Source organism: Lutra lutra, chromosome 10 (genome assembly GCF_902655055.1).
Source record: "Lutra lutra chromosome 10, mLutLut1.2, whole genome shotgun sequence".
Classification (NCBI taxonomy): domain Eukaryota; kingdom Metazoa; phylum Chordata; class Mammalia; order Carnivora; family Mustelidae; genus Lutra; species Lutra lutra.
Genome location: NC_062287.1, coordinates 44,829,069 through 44,851,954, shown reverse-complemented (window position 1 = coordinate 44,851,954; position 22,886 = coordinate 44,829,069). Strand labels below are relative to the sequence as shown.

Below are 22,886 nucleotides of genomic sequence, written 5' to 3'. Positions count from 1 at the left end.
TAAGCTTTGGGCCCAGTCCATTAGGAGAGAGGGCTTTAAATAAATAACAGTTGAAAAGGGTGTGACCAGCCTGTACACATGTCACAATGGTGCCATCATGAGACAAGTCCATGGAACATAAAAATCAGGGGAGGAAATACTCCAAGTGAAGATAACACTGGCAAGAGCTGCAGAGGGTTATCCTACCCTCCCCACCCACCCACCCCCAAGCCCACAGCACAGGTATCAAATACATCTTGCAAATGTGCATATGTAACATCTGAATGGAGTTCTAGCCTAAGTTAAGTCAACAGGCATTTAAAGCTGTACTTTGATTTCAGTTATTTACATGAATTTTCTGGCTCAAATTTCAGGATGATTCCATCATACTTAACACCACCAGAGAACAGAAAGCAGCATTCTTTCTCTGCAAAGAGATCCCTTGGGGTGCAATAAAAAGTAAGTGTTTGGTCTTCGTCCCTTGCTCCTAAGTCCTTGGAGTGATAGGATTGTCTTTTGTATGCTAATGAGATGGCTGATGGCTGGGGCCTCGTAGCTTCAGAATGGTGGGGTGGTGGCGGTTGGCTAGAAAGACCAAGCCTGGCAACCCCCAATCTTCCAGGCAGGGGAGACTGGGAGCTAAAGATTGAGTTCAATCACTAATGGCCAATGATATCAGCAGTCATTCCTATGCAATAAAACCTCCATAAAAACCCATTAAAGATGAGGTTTGGATAGCTTTCAAGTTGGCGAACACATGGAGGTATGGGAAGGGTGGTACACCCCCCACTCCACGAGGACAGAAGCTCCTACAACTCAGGGTGCTTCCAGAGTTTGCTCTGTGTACCTGTGCAGCTGGCTGTTCATTCGTATCCTTTATAATAAACTAGTAGACACAAATGAAGTGACTTCTAGAGTTCTGTGAGCTGTTCTAGCAATTTTTTGAACCTAAGAAGAGCATAATGGGAATCCCCAATTTACACCTGCTTTTCAGAAGCACACACAGGGGCGGCTTAGGACTTGGAATTGGCATCTGAAGCAGTCTTGTAGGATTGAGCCCTTAAACCTATGAAGTTTAACTTCAGGAAGTTAGTGTTAGAACTGAATTGTGCCACACCCAGTTGGTGTCCAAAGAATCAGAGAATTGGTGTGAAGGAAAAACAGACATACATTTGGTGTCAAAAGTGTTGTGAGTCAAAACAGCTCACCCCTGATTAAATATATCTTTTTAATCTTTTTGTTTTATCTATTTGTTGAAAAATTAGTATTTAGCAAAATCTCATAGGTTCTCTGACTCTGTGTGTGCATGTGTCACAACTGTGCCATCAGGTGAGGTTTTCAATAATGAGTTTGGTAAGTATAAAGGTGAATCTGAGATTTTTTCTCCTCAAACATTTCAGGTCTAGATTTAATGTTGCTCTGTTCTTTCTCCTCCGTATTCCTTACTTCCTTCAAGTAAACTTCAAGCTCATTCATCACTTTTGGAAGCTGATATCAATGCCACCCTGATATCAATGCCGTCCTCTTCAGTCACCTCTCTGCTTGGTTCTGCAGAAACTCTGTTTTCTAACACATTCTGTAAGGCAGTGAAGAGTCAGGAACTGTTTCAAGCCTCAAAGACATGGTAGGATTTACCATGTTCATCACTTAGACCAGAGGCTAGGCAGAAGATCGATTTGGGGAAGGAGGCTAGAGGTGTCATGCATGAAATCACAGGTTCTGGAGTCGGCTAGACCTGAGTCCAAATCCAGTTTCTAACACTTATTGACCCTATAACTTTCAACAATCTACTTATGCTCTCCAAACCTGCATTTCTTCATGAAGGGCTATAGTAATGGTTTTCAATTAAGTCATAAAGTGCTTAATGTAAACAATGGCACGTAGTAAGCCCTCACAAATGGTAAAGCATTAAGTTTAAGTGCTGTGTTGTTATGTGACTGTTTTTCAGTTTGGTCTTAGCTAGATTTTTAAACTCTTTCTTGGGGTGCCTGGGTGGCTCAGGGGGTTAAAGCCTCTGCCTTTGGCTCAGGTCATGATCTCAGGGTCCTGGGATCAAGCCCCACATCGGGCTCTCTGCTCAGCGGGGAGCCTGCTTCCCCCCTCTCTCTGCCTGCCTTTCTGCCTGCTTGTGATCTCTCTCTGTCAAATAAATAAATAAAAATCTTTAAGGAAAAAAAAAAGTCCGTCTTGTCAGCATCTCTTATTTCCCACTAAGGGTACCTGATACAATGTCTATCCCACAGTCCTGAGTAGGTTATTCAAAATGTGATCCCATTCCAGCTGTGCAGCAATCTTATGTCAAAGGAATGTAGACTAGGCCACGTTGGGCTTTGATACCCACTTCTTCTTTTAGTATCTTTCACTCTAGGCTTCCCCTTCTGGGCTCATACCTCATTCAATGCCAGGGACTCTCAGCACTCCTGATCTGCCCTGCCCTAGAACACATCCTTCATTAAACTTACTCTGCCACATCATATACTTTTCAGCTCTCTCTGCTGTCTAATTCTTTCAATAAATTCAAGAAATTTTACTGAGTACTTACAACATGCTACTGTTAGGGTCCGTGATCAAAGGAACGAGACTGATACAAAGCGAAGGTCAAGCAAAGCTTTATTTCGCGCCAAGCATCGAGAATCAAACCGACTGGTCGGGGCCGCCTCTTACAGAGAGAGTGACCCCTCCCAGCCTTACAGACTAACTTTTATAGGGCAAAGGCCATGTGGTTGAGCCTGGCCACACACAGGTGGCCAATGAGATTGTAACACACAGAGAAAGTTGCATAGTCATGCTAGGTCATGGTGGCCAATTGAATTACACACAGGTGGCCAATTGAATTACAGTTCACTCTATAGTAGATATTTGAACTAGCCTATCACCTTGGTCAGAATGGGCGCCCAAAAGGCGGGGCCCACATTCTTTGGTAGTCAGGGAGATAGTATGTGCACTGTACTGATTGGATGTCTCCACTTAGCCTGACTAGTCCTTGTAGTCTGGGCTCTGTTATCAGGGACTGGTCGACCATATTTTACTGGTTTCTCGGACTTGCTTTTAAGTAAGTTCCCCTGTGGGGGGGGGATGGGCAAGGTCAGTTTAAGTTTTACTGCATAAACGACAAAATCACTGTTTAACCAAGCTGAAATAGCTCTGGCTAAGTAGGCCCTTACACTACGAGGCAGGGAAACAAGATGAAAGCGGTACAGTCTTTATACTCCGGTAATTCATATTGTGCTTATGATGCGATAGTTCACTGGTTCTCAGCCTCAGAATTAGAACCATTTTAAGTTTTAAAAACTGCAAATGCTTATGTCCCACCTAATTTAATAAATCTGGGTGGGACTCAGATATATAGAATTTGAAAATCTTCCTCAAGAACATTACTGAATCACCAGAATAAAGAAGACCCACAGGATGTAAGAATTGAAAGGTGCTAAGAATCTGGAAGTGTTGGGTGAACTTCATATTGGAGGTTTAAATGCTGAAGGATGAGGAGTTTTCCAGGGGGAGAAAAGAACTCCAGGAAAAGGAAAAGCATAATGCCTAACCCTAAGGCATCTGAATTTATTAGTATAGTTTTTACTGATACCCTCATGGAAGAGGGTTACAAGATTCATTTATTAAATGACTAATATCTGTGCATATGAACTATCAATTTCTGGGGAGAAATGCCCTACTCTGGGTCATATGTGTTCTCCTTCTCTCCCCTCCCACTGGTTTTCAGCCCCCCTCCTCTCTCAGGGTTGGAATGTCCCAACATGAGGCCTATCATTGTTCCAGCTCAACCCTCTCTCCACTTAATCATCAAACACTTTCTCCATCTTACTCAGAAAATAGCTGAGGCCCTTTGAGGGCAGCAAGAGCACAGCTCACAGTGGAGGAAATGCCCAGAGCAGGGGCGAGAACTGGGTGAAGGCCTCCATGTCACCACAGTGTTTCTCCCTTTCCTCTTCCTTGAGGCTTCTCCTGTATGTGGCTGGGGAAATCCAGCCCAGTCATCTCTGAAGACTTTCGAATTAAAGCTTGATCTTCCACTACGGTTGCTCTTGGTGAAGAGAGTTGGCTGAAACAATGGTCCCCACCCACTACCAACACTCAACAGACGTTCATCTACTCAAGCTCTCCGAAATGTTCTAGCCTCTCAGAGAAAAATATACCATCTCTGTAAGCCCCCCAATTAGTCAGAATGACAGACTCAGCCCTTAGAAGGGTGTTTCCGTGAAACACTTAACGTCTGGTATAGTCTTTCTGTAAGGTCTCCGGGCTAGTCACCAATCACCTATTAAAGATCCCATCAGCTTACTTCCCCTCCCACACACTCTGAGTATTCATGAGGAGACAGGCAGGTCTGGCTCAACCCCTTACCAGGTCACTTTAAACAGGTTTATAGAAAAGATTAATTTGCAGAATACAGTCAATAGCAGGTATTAAGTCAGAGGATGGATTGTGAACACGGAAAATTCCCTGTGGCACCAAAGTCCCATCTTTTGAGTCCTTCTACCTCTCTCACGCTGATGATGAGCTTAGGAATCTTTCTGGCAGGGCTCCTGTCTATGGCCTCCTCCCCTGTCCTCTGATCCATTTGTGCCTCTGGCTCTGGCCTTGAACTTCCACTGTGGGCTCCAGTCCTAGTTCTGCCATGTCAGACACATTCTCAGTTGACCATTCAGCAACTTAACTTCTTCTTGATCCAATGACTCCGGCTATCATGTGTCTTCCCCCTACCCCCCAGGAGTGGAACGGGCTTTAGGGCTAGTGTCCTTAGAACAGTCTCCCCTTTCCCTTCTTCCTATTGACTCACAGCACTCCGTCCCCACATAATGATGACAGGTCTAGCAGGCTGAATACTGGCGCTCAATTCACTGGAACCTACAGATATTGCCTAATTTGGAAAAAGAACCTTTGTAGATGTGATTAAGTTAAGGATGAGGAGATTATCCTGGATTGTTGGTGGGCTCTAAATGCAATCACAAGGGTCTTCCTAAGAGAGAGGCAGGGAGAGATTTGATGGAGAGATCAAAGAAGGTGATAGGAATTGGAACACAAGAGATTTGAAGCTGCTGGCCTTGAAGATTAGGGTGACGCAGCCATAAAATAAGGAATGCTGAAAGTCTTAAAAGCTGGAAGAGCCTGGGGCACTTGGGTGGCTCAGTCGTTGGGTGTCTGCCTTTGGCTTAGGTCATGATCCCAGGGTCCCAGTATCGAGCCCCACATCAAGCTCTGCAAGGGTGTGGAGGGCTGCTTCTCCCTCTCCCACTCCCCTGCTTGTATTCTCCCTCTTGCTGTGTGTCTCTTTGTCAAATAAATAAATAAAATCTTAAAAAAAAAAAAAAAGCTGGAAGAGGCAAGAGACAGAGTGTCCCATAGAGCCCTCTTCTGGGAGAGTGGCCCTGCTTACATCTTGACTTCAGCCCAGTGATTTATGCCTCCTTTCAGACTTTTCTGTATTTCATTTACAGATAAATACAGACAAAAGTTTACTCAAAGAAACAATGACCTGATTTTTATTACATGCAAAGTAAAAAGTAAAATATTTCTGTATCATTTGAAACTTTATAGTGAGAATACATTTAGTTATTACTTATAGAACTTTTAAAAACAGATTGCCAGGATATAGACTAAAATATCAAAAGCAATTAATCTCTGAATGATAGGATTCTCAATGACTGACTTCCTTCTGGGCATTTTTTTTTCCATTTTCTAAGTTCACAACAGTGTACAGCTAATTAATACTTTAAAATTTAAAAAGTTGTAAAGAGGGACGCCTGGGTGGCTCAGTGGGTTAAGCCTCTGCCTTTGGCTCAGGACATGATCTCAGGGTCCTGGAATCAAGCCCCGCATCAGGCTCTCTGCTCAGCGGGGAGCCTGCTTCCCCTTCTCTCTCTCTCTCTGCCTCCTTCTCTGCCTACTTGTGATCTTTCTCTCTCTGTCGAATAATAAAATCTTAAAAAACAAAAAAGGTTATAAAGAAAAAAATCTTGATGTAAATCATTTGCTGACATTGAAAAAGTTCACAAATACTCATTAGTCAGTAGAAAGAAAAATCTACAATCAGTGTAAATATCATGGTGATTTTTATTTTAAAACATGCACATATATAGTCAGAAACAGTAAAAGTGCATACACCAAAATTATCTTTGATACAATTACGGCTAATTTTTGTTTTACACTGTGTTTTTTGTGTCTTCAAATATTCTGCATTAGTTATTTATGGATTTGATAATGAAATAAAATTATTATTAAATTAGAAAGTTAGAGTACGTTAAATAATAGAATAAAAGATTTGTTGGGCCAGAACACATGCACCTTCATATAAGAATATCAGATGGCATGCTAGAATAATAATGTAACTCCTATAACTGGACCATGGAAGATGGTTTTAAAAATGCTTTCTGGGGGCGCCTGGGTGGCTCAGTGGGTTAAGCCACTGCCTTCAGCTCAGGTTATGATCTCAGGGTCCTGGGATCGAGCCCCACATCGGGCTCTCAGCTCAGCAGGGAGTCTGCTTCCCTCTCCCTCTCTCTCTGCCTGCCTCTCTGCCTACTTGTGATCTCTGTCAAATAAATAAATAAAACCTTTAAAAAAATGCTTTCTGAATATATGAATAAAAAATAGGGTTAAAATTATACCTCTCTGACACACCCACAAGCTAGGGTAAGTTCTACACCCGTGTAGGCTGCCTGCTTTCCCATAGATTTGCACCTAAACACCACTGTGAACTGGTGAAACTAAGAATTTACAGTATTGTCATCTCTCTCCTGTAAGTCATTCACAGGCCTCTTCACTCCTGTAGGTTAAACATCTCTCCAGGGTCCTAGATTCATGCCATCACTCTTGGCATTTCCAGCTTCTCACTCCTAAATTAAGTGGGACCGAGTCTGTCCAAGAAGATAGCCTTCATTTTAGAGAAGGTGTGTGCCTCACAGTTGGCTTTGCATTTATTCCAATTCCAGGCTTCTGCTGATGAGACTGTTTTGGTCCCAGAAGTGAATCCTGGCCAAAAGCAGGTTCTCCCTCATCATGAAGGACAGAGCTGCACCACGGAGCAGGTAGGTGCCTTTGCATTCTCAGCCTCTCAAGGACACCTTTTCTGGTGTCAGAAATAGCCCTTTGTCTCTGCCTATTGGTAATCAGTAGCTGAAGCATTGAGCAAGAACTCTCTCAGCAAGAATTCTGCCCATTGAGATCCTGCCTCTAAAGTCCCAGTGACTAGTGTGACGTATGTGACCATACCAGATGCACATCTTATTACAGTTACGTGGGAACAATCTGACCAGATCCTGAATCATGCACAGAGCTGTTACAGGCTTTCCACCAGACATATGTACAAAGGACACTGGGGCTTTCTGCCCGTTATCTTTATTGCCAGCTCATGCTGGCTCCAGATCCTATCGAGCTGGACGATGTGGACTCCCCAGTGATATTTTTGCCCTTCTGACTCAGAATGTCCCAGCAGACACCAAACACAAGGCAGAGAAGAGATGAAAAGATAAGTACATTACAAGATCTAAACAAAGCTAAGGATCCCCGGAGATGATTGATGGGGAAAATATTTTCTCAGCCCACCCCCATTTATGACTTTCTTCCTCCAACACAATCTCCCGCAGAAGTTTCTATAAAATCTCCATTTTGTTCTAGATTCACTTGAGTTCCTTTTTCTTTGGAATGAAGGACAGAAGCCTTGAGCACCCCCTAGAGGTAGGAGTGTGCTAGTAAGAGTCTCAGCCTCCCTCTTGACTTCAGTCCACACAGTCCATCTTAACAGCAACCTTAGTTAATTGCTTGCCTTCTTCCACCCACTTCCAGCCTGCTTCTAGGTGACCTGTCTTTAGCCTGATCAGGAGACATCTGACTGCGGCTTCTATCCTCTCGTATTTCAGCGACTCTGATCTCTATGATAGGAAGTCCTCCTTGCTAGCTGCTTAAACAGCGCAGTTTATGTTTCCATCTTGTCTCACATTTTCTCTTTTAATATAAGTACTTTGTTAGTCATATTCTACTTGACATCTCTCCCTCATGTTCCCTTCCTCTTTATCCTTATTATTGCTCTTCATTTTACCTAGAATTCTTTTCCTTCCCTGGGCCCTCATCTCCTCATGAAAATCGTTTCCATTCATTAAAAGCCCAAGTCCCAGGCCAGCTTCCCCACACCCAGCTCTGAAATCCTGTAGAACTTGTTTACAAAGCCTTCCTGTATTCTCCTTTGTATTTTAGTTATCTCTACATTGCTTATCTTATTCTATTCAACCAAATGCCTACCACAGTATCAAGGTCTAGTGTGCAGTAGATGATCCGTTGTTAAATGTTGAGTTATATTGTTGAAGGATGATTTCAAACAACCCATTTTCAAAGAACAGAGATAACCACACTGTTGAAAAAGAAAGAAGACAGAAAGAAGAGAAACAGGACTGGAAGAGAAAGGTCACAAGAATCTCAGCCTGCTGTGGAAAGAACACTGATGAAGGATCAGCAGCCTGGGTTCAAGTCCCACGTGGCTGTTAATGACCTCAATGACCACAAGACTACTCTCCAGAGAATCAAGGGAGTGGGTTCCATCTCGAGTTTGTCACCACGATGAAACTGTATGAGCATCTCCCCATCTAGGCTCCCGATAGCTGACTAAACAAGATAGCATTGAGACTGCACTGCAGAGCCCTAGCATCAGATGTGTGCTAAGACCTGTTGATGCCTCCTTTCGTCACACAAAATGGAAACATTCTGCAACATTCTCAATTTTAAGAAAGGTTTGCCTTCTTTATTCATTGAAAACGGGCACACACAGGAATATTTGCCTGGTGATGTAACAATACAGAACTATACAACTTATTTAATCAAAATACTACAGAGGGGCGCCTGGGTTGCTCAGTCATTAAGGGGCTGCCTTCAGCTCAGGCCATGATCCCAGGGTCCTGGGATAGAGCCCAGAATTGGGCTCCCTGCTGGGTGGGAAGTCTGCTTCTCCATCTCCCACTCCCCCAGCTTGTGTTCCCTCTCTCACTGTCTCTCTCTCTCTGTGTCAAATAAATAAATCTTAAAAAAAAAAAAAGTACTGCAGAAACATTTGTTTTCCCCTCTAGATGTGTTCCTAATGGAAGTTTTCGGTGGCTGGTTCTCTTCATAGGCTGAACCTGTTTTCTTGATATTTTTTCCTCTAGCCCTTGCCATGTGCCATTTTAGGTAGAAGCTTCCAGTCTGGCAACTAAAAGGAAAGAGCTATGCCAAAGAAACTCTTAGTCAACTACATCACGGTCTGGGAAGATGGAAATCATCTGACAAAGATTGTTCTACATGGTAAGCAAGAAAGAAGGGTAACACTTGGAAGACAATAAAAAAAAATGGGAAAGAATTTAAATAAGGTATGCCAGGAAAATACACAGATTCCAAGGAATTGAACTAAAGATTCTAGAACCTAGGACTGTTGCAAATGTTTAGATTAATACATGTAGCAACAACTCATTTACCAAGGATGTTAGAGAAATGAGGACTGCTGCCTATGGGACTTTTAGAGTTCACTGAAGTTTGATCTTTGTATTTTTAGAAAGTGCATTTAGTTTCACTATGTTATTATGATGTTTTCCTGACTTACTTAAGAGAATTCCAAACTACCCTCAGTCCCTGCAGATATGTGTTCTTTTACTCCTCTGTGCCTTTGTGGGTGCTCCCTTCTCCTGCCATCCCCTCTCCTCCTCACCCTTCAAAACCTATTTTAAATCTCTTGTGACTCCACTCAGCAAAGTAAGTTGCTCCCACTGCCATCCAATAGTCTTGGGTCATAGCTCTATTAGGAATTTTTGCAATCCCTGAGGCCCTAGCTGGATGAAAGCCAGGTACATCCAGTTGGGGGTCCTCCTGAGAAGTGAGAAGGAAACTGATAAGGAGACCAGTACTGTGCTCAATTATGAGAAGTTAGGGGCCTTTCTTTACTGAGTGTCTAATGCTGTTATCTGTTTTTTTTTTGTTTGTTTGTTTTTTTAAAGAAGCCTTATGAAATGTTTTCTTCTGATGCTGTTCTGGGTATATTCTGAGAGGCTCTTAATAGAAGCCAAATTGTTGGGGGTGCGGGCGGAAATCTAGAGGAGGAGGGTGCTGAAAGAGGAGGGAGAAGAAAAAGAATCTTCAGTCTCAGAAGACTTTGCAAGAAGCAAGGTCTAAGTTTGCCCACTCCCACACCTTCACTTAGTTCTCCTCCTACAGGTCTTTAGATTCCAGCTTCCTTAGGAAAGCGTGTCATACTTTTTCTGATGAGAACAATCAGAGCATCTTATACCTCTCACTTTCAGCATTTACCACAGTTGTAAATCTATATATATATATGTGGTTCTTTGATGGATGTCTGTTTTTATCACTAGGCTCCTGAGAGTGGGGACTCATATCTGGTTTTGCTTCCCACTATTCCCTAGGTCCCAGCATAGGTCTGGCGTATAACAGGGTTTTAATATTTGTGGAGCAAGAGAATAATGTTGCATGAAAGGCAATGGGGAAAAGGAATTGACATACAGATTTAAAGGGACCGTTTAAAGTAACTTAGCAGTTCCGCTAACGATCAGCCTGATGTGATCAATCTAACGATTAAGGGCATGAGAGGTTTTGTCCTCCTGAGATCACATATCCGATGTCTTTCCCAACACTACCTACCTCTGACACCAGCTGGGTGACCAACAATTCTGGTGCTATTTCCTTGGAGTTAATATCAGATCTCCTAAGTGAAAGGGCTTAGCCCTGACGAGACTGCCTCCACTTCCAGGTGCCCATTACAAGCCCCAGACCACCTGTGCTTTGGATCCACCAGACATAAATGACCCTCTCCTCAGGTTGGACGTTTTGCTAAAATGGCTCACAGGACTTAAGAAGGCACATTATTTACATTCACAGGTTTACTATTAAGGATACAAATGAACAGCCAGATGCAGAGGTACATAGCATGAGGTCTGGAAAGGTCCCAAGCGCAGGAGCTTCTGTCCCTGTGCCATGCCCCTAGCCCTTAGAGGTGTTCTCCAGCCTGGAAACTCTCTGGACCTTGTTGTTGATGGGTTTTTAATGGAGGTTATATTACGTAGGCATGACTGACTAAATCACTGGGTGTTGGCGATTATACTTAATCTCCAGCCCCTTTCCCCTCTCAGGAGGTAGGGCTGAAATTTCCAAGCTACTAAACTAGGCTTGGTCTTTCTGGCTCCCCTTGCTAAAGCTATCTAGAGGCTCGCCAAGACTAGCCTCATTAAAAGACACTCCTATCACTCTTATCCCAAGGAATTCCAAGGGTTTTAGGAGCTCTGCGGCAGGAATAAACAAAACCAAAGATCTTTCTGTGATACCAAGGGTGGGAATAAATTTAAGGATGTAAATGTAGGGGTATATACAGTTAATAAGTAGACTGTAATGATGATATTAACCAAGGTTTCAAAGGTAATAATAAGTTATTAGGTTACCCTTGCATTTCATCTCAATTTATTTCCCACTAACTCCTTACATGGGCAAATTAATGACATCAGTCTGTCTTCACTTAGTAATTACAGCAGTCCCCTCCCCACTTTATGTAAGCCCAATACCATGTTATTCTGCGTCATTTATTTGATAATCAGATGTTACGATGCTCATGAGAATGTGTAGCTAAATTAAATATTCTGGCACTGTGTTTTCCCAGAAGAGAGGAGTGGAGCCTTTTAACAACTTTGGGCCCTACTTAAGACTTAAGAGTTTAGACCTGCACTTTCTTTGTTTCTCCTATTCTCCAACACTTAGCATATCAAAAAAAAAAAAACCAAAAAACACTTTCCAGCACAAACGGTAAATAAATTGATCAGTTAAGGTAATAAATCAGACCCGGTCCATCTATATACCACCACTGACAAAATTATTGCTGACAGGGCAACAGAAAGCAAATTAGATACAGTCTGTTAATGGAGAATTTCAATCATTGATCCTTCCAGTATTTGTTGCAAGCCTTCTGCATGCCTGACACTAGGTATACAAGGAGACCTCTATGAGGAAGTGAAAAGAGGTCTATAGGATAGGAATAAAACTCAACACGTAATCTGCCCTCAAGAAGTTCCCAATCGTGTTTGAATAAAAGATCACAGAACATATTTTAGAACAAAATCTATAATTGGAGACTACGATAAAAGAAGCATTCTACAGAAATGTGGGGGAAAGTGCAACCAAATCAGTTTGGGGGATGAGGGAAGTTTTCCCGGGAAGCTAAATTTTGAAGGATGAGCTAAGAGAAAAGGATGAATTAGGAAGAAGAGGGTATTTTAAGCAAAAGGAGACATATGTATGAAAAAGCGCACAACCTAATCAGTAAACTATAAGGAATTCACTGCAGGTCTTTAGGCAAATACTTTCTACTTATGGACATTCATAAATACTGAGCTCTGCATCCAAGCAGAGGCACATCAACTCTTTCAGACACGCCCGAAGGAGTTCGTGGTCAGGTGAGGTAATTTCGGTCCTGGCCACATGATCGTTGAGTTATTCCTTAATCCATTTAATTATTCCATCGGGTTATTCTTTCATCCATCTAATTAATTCCTTAACTTGCAAGGTGGCAAACTCAAATACCTACTATGAGTACAGCTGGCTGGGTAGGGCCTGAGGTGAACTGGAGTGTGAGGTGTGAGGTGACCTGTGTCCAGCTATGGGGATGAGCAGCCCCAGGCACTGGTTGATTTTACTTTGCCAGAACATGACCTCAATGCCGCTATGCCTTTGCTCTCTCCAGGCAAACCAGAGACCTCCTTCAATTTTGAAATTTTGAGAACTAATTCAAAGTTTTAAAATTATATGCGGGCCAAACTTGACCTTGACCTTCTGAGATGGTCATCTCCAATAGGCAGTATAATATGTAAATCTAAAGTTCAACAAGAGTGGTACACACCAATAGCGGACATCAACATATATTTCATAGCTGAAGCTATGAGAAGAGAATAGGTCACCTGAGGGTTACATATTCACTGATACAACAAAAGCAAGGTATGGCAGAACTCTAAGAAATGGGAGCAAATATGTAATAGGTGGAGGAAAAGGAGCCAAACAAAGAAGAAAAGGCCTTTCATGAACATTTGAAAATTAAATAAACTGGACAACAAGGATTCAAGTAATTTTGTCTTACTTGCAATCATACAAGCTACTTAAGGCAGATGTTATCAGAGTTCCATAGTATCGGTAACTTAAGCTCATTTAATGACTTAACCCAAGATTTCACAGTTTGTTCTTTTTTAAGATTTTTTAAAAATTTATTTATTTGACAGATATCACAAGTAGGCAGAGCAGTAGGCAGAGAGAGGGGGGGAAGCAGGCTCCCCGCTGAGCAGAGAGCACGATGGACCCTGAGATCATGACCTGAGCCGAAGACAGAGGCTTAACCCACTGAGCCACCCAGGTGCCTGGTTTCACAGTTTTTAAATAGCAGAAATAGTCTTCCCCAATGCTAGTCTTCCCCAAATACCACAGATCTTCATTCCACCATGCTGGCTCCAAATTTCTTATGATTTGCCGACTAGCAAAGCCAGGAAAACAGAAGTAGGAAAGAAATGATGCTAGTACAATCAGCCTCCTGCAATTCTCACTTTTCCCCTGCTTTTGACACAGTAGGAAACACTGGCTCAGAGAAGTTAAAAAAAAAACAACCCATCACCTTGAAATTCCGGTCTTTATTAACACTTAGTCTAAAACCCCAACCCCATCCTTTCGTATTCACAGGCAAAGAAACATTAACTCTTTGCTTGCATAAGGGTACAAGCACTCGGGACTTTCATAGTAAAGGCATCAGATGGTGCACTTGGGTGGCTCAGTGGGTTAAGCCTCTGCCTTCTACTCAGGTTATGACCCCGGGGTCTGGGATTGAGCCCCACATCAGGCCCTCTGCTCAGTAGGGAGTCTGCTTCTCCCTTTCCCTCTGCTGCTCCCTCTGCTTGTGCTCTCTCTTTTTTTTTTTTTTAAAGATTTTATTTATTTATTTGACAGAGAGAGATCACAAGTAGACAGAGAGGCAGGCAGAGAGAGAAAGGGAAGCAGGCTCCCTACTGAGCAGAAAGCCCGATGTGGGGCTCGATCCCAGGACCCTGAGACCATGACCTGAGCCGAAGGCAGCGGCTTAACCCACTGAGCCACGCAGGCGCCCTGCTTGTGCTCTCTTGCTCACACACACTGTCTCTAATAAATAAATGAAATCTTCAAAAAAAAAAAAGGCATCAGAAACGATATAGTTATCTTTTCTGTACTAAACTCATTAGAGAGAAAACTATGGGACATCTTAAGGCCTTGCTCTACCCCACATAATCTTCTTTCTTTATGCAAATGTACTGGCTGTGACGGAGATTCCATGTGGTTCTCAGGAGCGTGGCATAAATGAGTGTTAGAGATAAGTACATACCTGACAAAACATTTCTATATTATAGTGGATGTTGGCAGAACATTATTATTATGGGTCTATAAAAGCTTGGAAAATTTTTTGCTATAATCCATCTTGTGATAATGAAAACTGTTTTACTGGAATTTGACCTGAAAGAATAGAACTTGGTCACCAAGTTGCAACCCCAATCTTGTTGAAATTTCTCCTGCTGGTATGAACAGGGATTTTTTTTAAAACTTTGATATATATACTATAAAACCAAGTTATACAAGTGTGTTGCAATTGAATAGATTTCAAATGCGGGTTTGAGCATGATTATTTCAAGATTTCTTTGCTTAGATAGATTAGTGGGCCTGGGCAAGAGATCTCTACCCAGAAGCTCCAACCTGTCAAAATGGTTTCATTTGGTCCAATTCTATTCTCACCGCAGGTAAAGTAACAATCCCTGTAATAACTTCTGGAGCTTACCTTCTTGAAAGGCCCTAAAAAAGTCAATTAAGGTAGTAAACAGAAAATAGAATTGATTTCATTCATTCAGAAAATATTGAGTGTGAAGGCATGGAGGATATCAGGATGAATCAGAAATGGATTCTGCCCACAAATCATCCAGCCCAGGGTGGGGGTATGGCACAGCTAATTAGCTGGATTAGGGCTAACATCACTGTTGAGAACTTGAAGTACATGTATTTTGTGTTGTTGATCCATGGACTTTGAGGTATAGACCAAGAAACAGGTGACATATGGCAAAGTTAGTGTTCTTTTTTTTTTTTTTTTTCAAAGTTAGTGTTCTGGTATGAAAGTTGAAAAGCTTGGTATGTATTTTCTCATTGTTGCTTGGAACCCCTGCTCTTCCAGCTCCCAGTGGAGGGATCTGCCCCTGCAATTCTGGCAACCCTTTTAGGATCTGGCCCCTAAGGGATTATAGACTTTTTTTTTTTTTTAATTCTATTTATGTATTTGTCAGAGAGAGAGAGCACAAGCAGGGGGCAGTGGGAGAGGGAGAAGCAGGCTCCCCACTAAGCAGGGAGCCTGATGTGGGACTCTATCCCAGGACCCTGGGATCATGACCTGAGCCGAAGGCAGATGTTGTTTAGCCAACTGAGCCGCTCAGGTACCCCGGAATTACAGATCTTTTAGTCATCAAATAGGAACCCAACTCCACATGTGTTAACTTATACAACTTTACCAGAGTGAAATGTAACTTTGCATGAATGATTTAGCCTCTCCCCCCCTTCAGGAAATAATCATACTCTGATATAAACATATATTTGCATGAATATGAAAAGATCAGAAACAATTTAAATGCTGAACAATTGAGGTGTGGTTAATTAAATTTTGGCTATACCTATGGTTTATTACTATGGAACCATTAAAATGATGTTTTAGGAAAATATTCACCATATGCTGTTATAAAAATTGCCTACAAAACCATAACATGGTATCATTACATTTTCCAAATATGTGTATATTCATGTTGTAGGTTCAAAAAAAAGACTATAAGAATAGAAGACTCAAATATTAATGGTGGTTCCCTCTGGGTGGTGGAATTATAGAAGAGTTTTCTTCTTCGTGGTTTTCTTGTTATTTTCCAAATTATACAAAATGTACATGTGTTACTTTCATTATTCAAAACAAATTATATTTTTAAAAAGAAAGACCAAAATGTAGTCTAGCTCTTCCTATTTTGTAGCTTTTCTTGACAAAGAAGTTTTACCAAATTCCCCAAGGACTGGAACGGAAGGCTATTTTAGTGACACCAACTGTGCCAACTCAAAACCTTACAGAACTTGTATCAGGAGGCAAAGAAAAGCGTAACTTCCCATACTGTCTGGGGCATCCTCCTCAGGAACTGAAGGTTGTCTTCCTACATCTTTTTGTGTTCAAGGGATTTTAATTTATTATATCTGTGGGACCTTGAAGCAATGTTAAAGTCTTCAGCATTTCTTCCAGTATTCTAGTTGGCCATGTGCAAAGAGGACTACTGATAGCCTTTGGTAGTGTACCAGAGTTTCTGAGAGGCCAGTAATATAGGCACTATTTGTTGTTTCCTTTTTTTTTTTAAGATTTTATTTGTTTATTTGACAGAGAGACAGTATGAGCAGGGAGAGAGGCAGATGGAGGGAGAGAGGGAGACTCCCCACTGAGCAGGGAGCCGGATGTGGGACTTGATCTCAGGACCCTGGGATCATGACCTGAGCTGAAGGCAGAGGCTTAACCCACTGAGCCACCCAACTGCCTCAAATAGGCACTATCTGGAACACAACAGCATATTAGTTAGGAACATCAGTCCTGGAGTCGGAACTTAGAATCTTAACACTAAAATTTACTAATCATGTGGCCTGGAGTACATTACTTAATCTCTTTGTGACTCTATTTCCTCATCCGTCAATTCAATCATAATAATGTCTACCTTATCATGTTTCTATGATGATTAAAAATGACAATGTATGTTAAGGACTAAGCACAATGTCTGGCACGTAGTAATCAATAAATGTAAGCTATTGTATTCCTAAGATAAATACAATACGGAGATAAAAATTAGTGTTATGAGAGATCTAGAGAGGGCACAATTACTTTTGGTTGAGAAGACTGAAAAAACTTTGTAGAAGGAGAAAATTGAGATATTCTGAGATGAGGGTAAAGGCATTCAGGAGATGGCAGCCTCGGAGCATACAGATGAGGAAGCTATAGAACACAGGTGTTGAACAGTTTTCCTGGAGCATCACGTATATGAAGTCTTCATGAGACAAGAATGCTGGGTAAACAAGTTTAGACTTAAGCTTATGGGTAATAAGGACATGTTTCATCTATTATAATTTTCTTTTTTTTTAAGATTATTTATTTGTCAGAGGGGGAGAGAGAGAGGCAGCACAAGCAGGGGGAGCTGCAGGCAGAGGGGGAAGCAGTCTCCCCACTGAGTAAGGAGCCCAGATGCAGGACTCAATCCCAGGACCTTGGGATCATGACCTGAGCCAAAGGCAGACACTTAACTGACTGAGCCACCCAGGAGTGCCCATTTATTATGATTTTCATCCCAAAATAATTTTTGTAACATTGCACAGGATTCCTCTTGTTGCAGTTAACCCGAGCATGTATATAAGTACCTCATTTATTCATCTCATGACCTACCACATTCTCTATTAAAACCAAGTTTTATTTTTTAATTTTTTTTAAAGATTTTACTTAGTTATTTGACAGAGATCACGAGTAGGCAGAGAGGCAGGCAGAGAGAGAGAGAGAGGAGGAAGCAGGCTCCCTGCGAAGCAGAGAGCCCGATGTGGGGCTCCATCTCAAGACCCCAGGATCATGACCTGACCCGAAGGCAGAGGCTTTAACCCACTGGGACGCCCAGGCGCCCCCCTAAAACCAGGTTTTAGGGGGGCGCCTGGGTGGCTCAATCAGTTGAGCGTCCAGTGTTGATTTCAGTTCAGGTCGTGATCTCAGGGACCAGGGATCAAACTCTGCCGCAGACTCCAGGCTCAGGGTGGGGTGTGCTTGAGACTCTCTCTTTCCCTCTGCCCTTCCTCCAACTCAAATGCACGTGCATGCTCTCTTTCTCTCTCTCTCCCCCTCTCCCAAATAAATTAATAAAATCTTTTTTAATTTTTAAATTTTTTTAATTTTTAAAGAATTTATTTATTTATTTGAGAGAGAGAGAGAGAGAGAGAGAATGAGAATGAGAGGGAGAGGTCAGAGGGAGGGACAGACTCCCTGCCGAGCCGGGAGCCCGATATGGGATACCATCCTGGGACTCCAGGATCATGACCTGAGCTGAAGGCAGCAGTCCAACCAATGAACCACCCAGGCACCCCTAAAATCTTTTTTTAAAAAACAAATAAGTTTTAGGGGTGCCAGGCTGACTCAGTAGAACATGTGACTCTTGATCTCAGGGTTATGAGTTCAAGCCCCATATTATGTGTAGAGATTGCTTAAAAAAGTAAAATCATAAAGAAAACCCCACATGTTTTAGCCATTGGTAAGTGAAAAAAGTCTCCTGGTCGAAGCATAGAGTATTCTCCTGGGGCAGAGAAGAAGCTAGATATAACAGAGTAAGGAAAGCATGATCCTTTATTTCTGTAGCTCTACAGATGGTTTAAGGCATCAGGGGATATGAAAGAAAGCAGGATTATGCTTGGGTCCTGTTAATTAAGATCATCTTTGGGATAAACATTAAAATGACAAAAGAAACATATGAAGAAAAGAACAAAGTTCAGGACAAACAATACCCGATTTCAAGATTTACTGTAAAGCTTGAGTAATGAAGATAGTGTTGTACTGGTGAAACGGATAGATATACAGACCAATGCAATGAAATAGAAAGTCTGGAAGAAGAACCACACATTAGTCATCAGTTAATTTATGACAAAGGTGCAAAGGCATTCAATGAGGAAAGAGAAGTCTTTCCAATAAATTGTGTTGGAACCACTAGATATACATATGCAAAAAAAAAGAAAAAATCAAACCCCAGTCTTCATCTTACATCATATGTAAAGATTAACCCAAAATGTCGTGCAGATCTAAATGTGAAAGCTAAAACAATAAAACTTTTAGAAGGAAATAGGAGAAAAATGTTTGTGACTTCAGACAGAACCAAAAAAAGAAGAAATCATTTTAGAATTGATAATTTGGGGACACCTGGGTGGCTCAGGGGGTTAAGCCTCTGCCTTCGGCTCAGTTCATGATCTCAGGGTCCTGGGATCCAGCCCTGCATCGGGCTCTCTGCTCAGCAGGGAGCCTGCTTCCCTCTCCCTCTCTCTGCCTGCCTCTCTGCCTACTTGTGATCTCTGTCTGTCAAGTGGATGGATAAAATCTTAAAAAAAAAAATTGATAATTTGAACTTAATCAAAGTTAAAAAAACTTTTGCTACTTAAGAGACATCATTAGGAAAGTGAAAAAACTGAAAAAAAGACTAGGGAAAACATTTTATGTGTATCAGCCAATAGATTTGTATCTAGACTGTATAAAGAGCTCTTACAACTCAATAAAAGAAAGGGCAAATAACTTTTTAAAAATCTGAAGACTTGGGGCGCCTGGGTGGCTCAGTGGGTTGAGGCCTCTGCCTTCTGCTCAGGTCATGATCTCAGGGTCCTGGGATCAAGTCCCGCATTGGGCTCTCTGCTCAGCAGGGAGCCTGCTTCCTCCTCTCTCTCTCTGCCTGCCTCTCTGCCTACTTGGGATCTCTGTCTGTCCAATAAATAAATAAAATCTTTAAAAAAAAAAATCTGAAGACTTGAACAGACACTTCACCAAAGAAGATACATGGATAATCAATGAGTGTTCAATGTCATTAGTCTTCAGGGAAATGGACATTAAAACCATAGTAAGATACTACCACATAACCACCAAAATGGCTAAAATTAAAAAGATTGACAATACCAACTGCTGGGAAGCATGTAAAACAAATAGAACTCTCATATGTGGATGGTGGCAATGAAAATACACTACAGCCACTTTGAAAATGGTTTGATAGTCCCTTATTAAGTTAGACATATACTTGCCATATAACCCAGAATTTCACTCCTAGGCAATTTGTCTATGAGAAATTTAAAAATATGTCCATACAAAGACTTGTCCATGAATGTCCATAGCAGCTTTATTCACATAATAACCCCCAAATATAAACAACCCAATTGTCCATCAATAGGAAATGGGTAAACACATTATTACATATTCATTTAATAAAATACTCAGCAATAAAAAGGAGCAAATGACATATGCATTCATCTAAAATTCTAGAAAAGGCAAACTAATCTATAGTGATAGGAAACAAGTCTGTTTACCTAGGTTGGAGGTGGAGAGGGGAAGATGTGTTCAAAGGGAACTTTTGGGATGATGGAAGTGTTCTATGTCTTGGTGGCATCAAAACTCACTGAGCTGTGTACTTTAAATGAAGGCACTTTATTGTATATAAATTATACCTCTATAAAGCATGAGAGACACTAGGCATGCCGGGTGCAATGCTGAGGAGTGGTAGCACACGCAGATGATAAAATATTACTGTTCCCTAGGCTTCACAGTGGAAAATAATGTGCATAATTTTCAATAAAGATAGAAGTTTGCGGGGCGCCTGGGTGGCTCAGTGGGTTAAGCCACTGCCTTCGGCTCAGGTCATGATCTCAGAGTCCTGGGATCGAGCCCCGCATCGGGCTCTCTGCTCAGCAGGGAGCCTGCTTCCTCCTCTCTCTCTGCCTGCCTCTCTACCTGCTTGTGATCTCTCTGTCAAATAAATAAATAAAATCTTTAAAAAAGAAAAAAAATAGAAGTTTGCTTTCTTTGTGCTGCTCCTCATTCACTGATCCAACACATATTTATTGAGCTTCTACTATGTGCCGGACATTTGACTCCATGTTGAGAGTACAAAGGCAGGCAAACAATCTTCACACAGTTCCTAACCTCACAGAGCCTTCAGTTCAGTGAGGAAGGTGGAAAGGCCAACTATAGTTTATGAGGATGATTTCTGTGAGCAGAAGAATAGGAGATGTCAATGAAGTACACTTGCTTGTGACCACTTCCTGAAGCAAGTGACATCTAAGTTCATATCTAAAGAGTGAGGTTTAGTTAACCAAAATAAAGCTAACTGTCACTCCAGAAATGCTCCCTTTCAGGAGGGACACAGAACGGATGGTCACATTCAGTATGTTCCTGTATACAAGCTTTGAATTAATGCTTCCCCAACTAATCTGTTTTTCAAAAATTTTTCAAAGCTGCATTTTTTTTAAACTTATCCATGCTTTTAGCTTAATACCAAAAATACATACATTTTTAATCAAATCCTGGTAGTTTTATGACTGAAACCCTTACCCATTTTTGTACAGTATAACTTGTTATACAATGAGAGTTTTCATTTTAAACCTATTTTAGGTAGTGTAATTATAGAGTCACATTATTTACTATGAAATAATCTGATACGATTAATTATACTGTCAAGTCAGAAAAAAGAGGAATCGTCTACATATGAGATATACTAAAAAGGTAACCTTGTCAAATATACTTGGATAGGTAGAGGATAATCCTTCGTGAAGAGTGTTATGCCCACCTTAGAGTGTTTGGAAAGCTTTGAGATGGTTTTGTGGTTGGTGCATTGATTGGGAGAGGTATTTACAACCAGAGGTTAGGGTCAGGGGCAGTAAATGCTTTTCCATGGTTGGGGCAATGGCACACATACAAAAATTACTCTGGCCCCCCAGTGCTAATTGCATCCCCACTGAGAAGTACCATTGGAAGGTCTCCTGTGCCCTTTCCAGCTCTAAAAGTTTGCTGGTGGATTTTATCCATTCACCTGAAATGGCATTGCTTTATCAAGAAGACAAAAATCAGCCAACTTGACATCTGTGATAATTAATTTTATGTATCAATCTGGCTGGGCTGCGGTGCTCAGATATATGGTCAAACAAAATTCTGGATGCTTGTTTTGGATGACATTAACATTTAAATCAATGGATTTTGAATAAAGGAAGAATGCCCACCATAATGTGGGTGGGCCGCAACCAATCACCTGAAGGCCTGAGTAGAACAAAAGATTTTCCTCCGGAAAGTGAGAGGAAATTCTGCCAGCAGATGGCCTTTGAACTTGAACTGCAGACTAAACTTTCCAGTCTCCATAACTGAGTGAACCAGTTCCTTAACTCTCCCCCAAATTCTTTCTATTTCTTTCTATATTGGTTTCATTTCTCTGGAGAACCTTGACTAACACAGTGTCCTTATTCTTTTTTTTTTTTTTTTTAAGATTTTTATTTATTTATTTGAGAGAGAGAGGTGGGGGGGAGAGATTAAGAGAACAAGTGAGAAAAGGGGCCAAGAGAGAGAAGCAGACTCCCTGAAGAGCAGGGAGCCTGATGGAGGGTTCCATCAATCCCAGGACGCTGGAATCATGACCTGAGTGGAAGGCAGATGCTTAACTGACTGAACGACCCAGGTACCCCTCTAGCATCCTTAGTCATGGGCATAAGATTTATAAAATGTTGAATGGAAAAACAAATTTATCCACATTTCCACATTTGCCATATTATCACATTTATTCTGGAGATGGATAGCCATGGTTTCATTAACGCATACCTCAAATCTCAAGTATTTCAAGTATTTGAGTTTTAGAATGCCCCTGAGCTTTTTTTTTTTAAATATTTTATTGATTTATTTGACAGAGAGAGAGAGATCACAAGTAGGTAGAGAGGCAGGCAAAGAAAGAGGGGGGAACAGGCTCCCCACTGAACAGAGAGCCTGATGCAGGGCTCGATCCCAGGACCCAGATCCCAGGACCCTGAGATCTTGACCTGAGCCGAAGGCAGAGGTTTAACCTGCTGAGCCACCCAGGTGCCCCTAGAATGCCCCTGTGCTTTTAACTGAGTATCTTTCCTCTGCACATTTAAACTCATGTGCACATAATCCCTGTGATTTTGATTCATTTACAGGTTACTCATCAAAACCTCGACTCGCAGCCTTCACTCTGAGCCTTCTGGATGGTTGAACTTAGCTCCAACAAGTCTTTGTCCAAAGAACCAGAAGTCACGTTTTGTTCTATTGAAGAAATAAAATAAAGTAAGAACCCAATTTGGAGTAAATT

General features: G+C 41.6%; 1 long non-coding RNA gene across 1 annotated transcript; it reads left to right on the top strand.

Moving 5' to 3' along the window:
- Positions 1 to 6,926: 6,926 nt before the first annotated feature.
- On the top strand, positions 6,927 to 22,882 carry LOC125078136 (uncharacterized). The gene is made up of 3 exons (XR_007120797.1): positions 6,927 to 7,022; positions 9,129 to 9,264; positions 22,735 to 22,882. It is a non-coding gene; the product is annotated as an uncharacterized LOC125078136 (long non-coding RNA).
- The last annotated feature ends 4 nt before the right edge of the window (positions 22,883 to 22,886 follow it).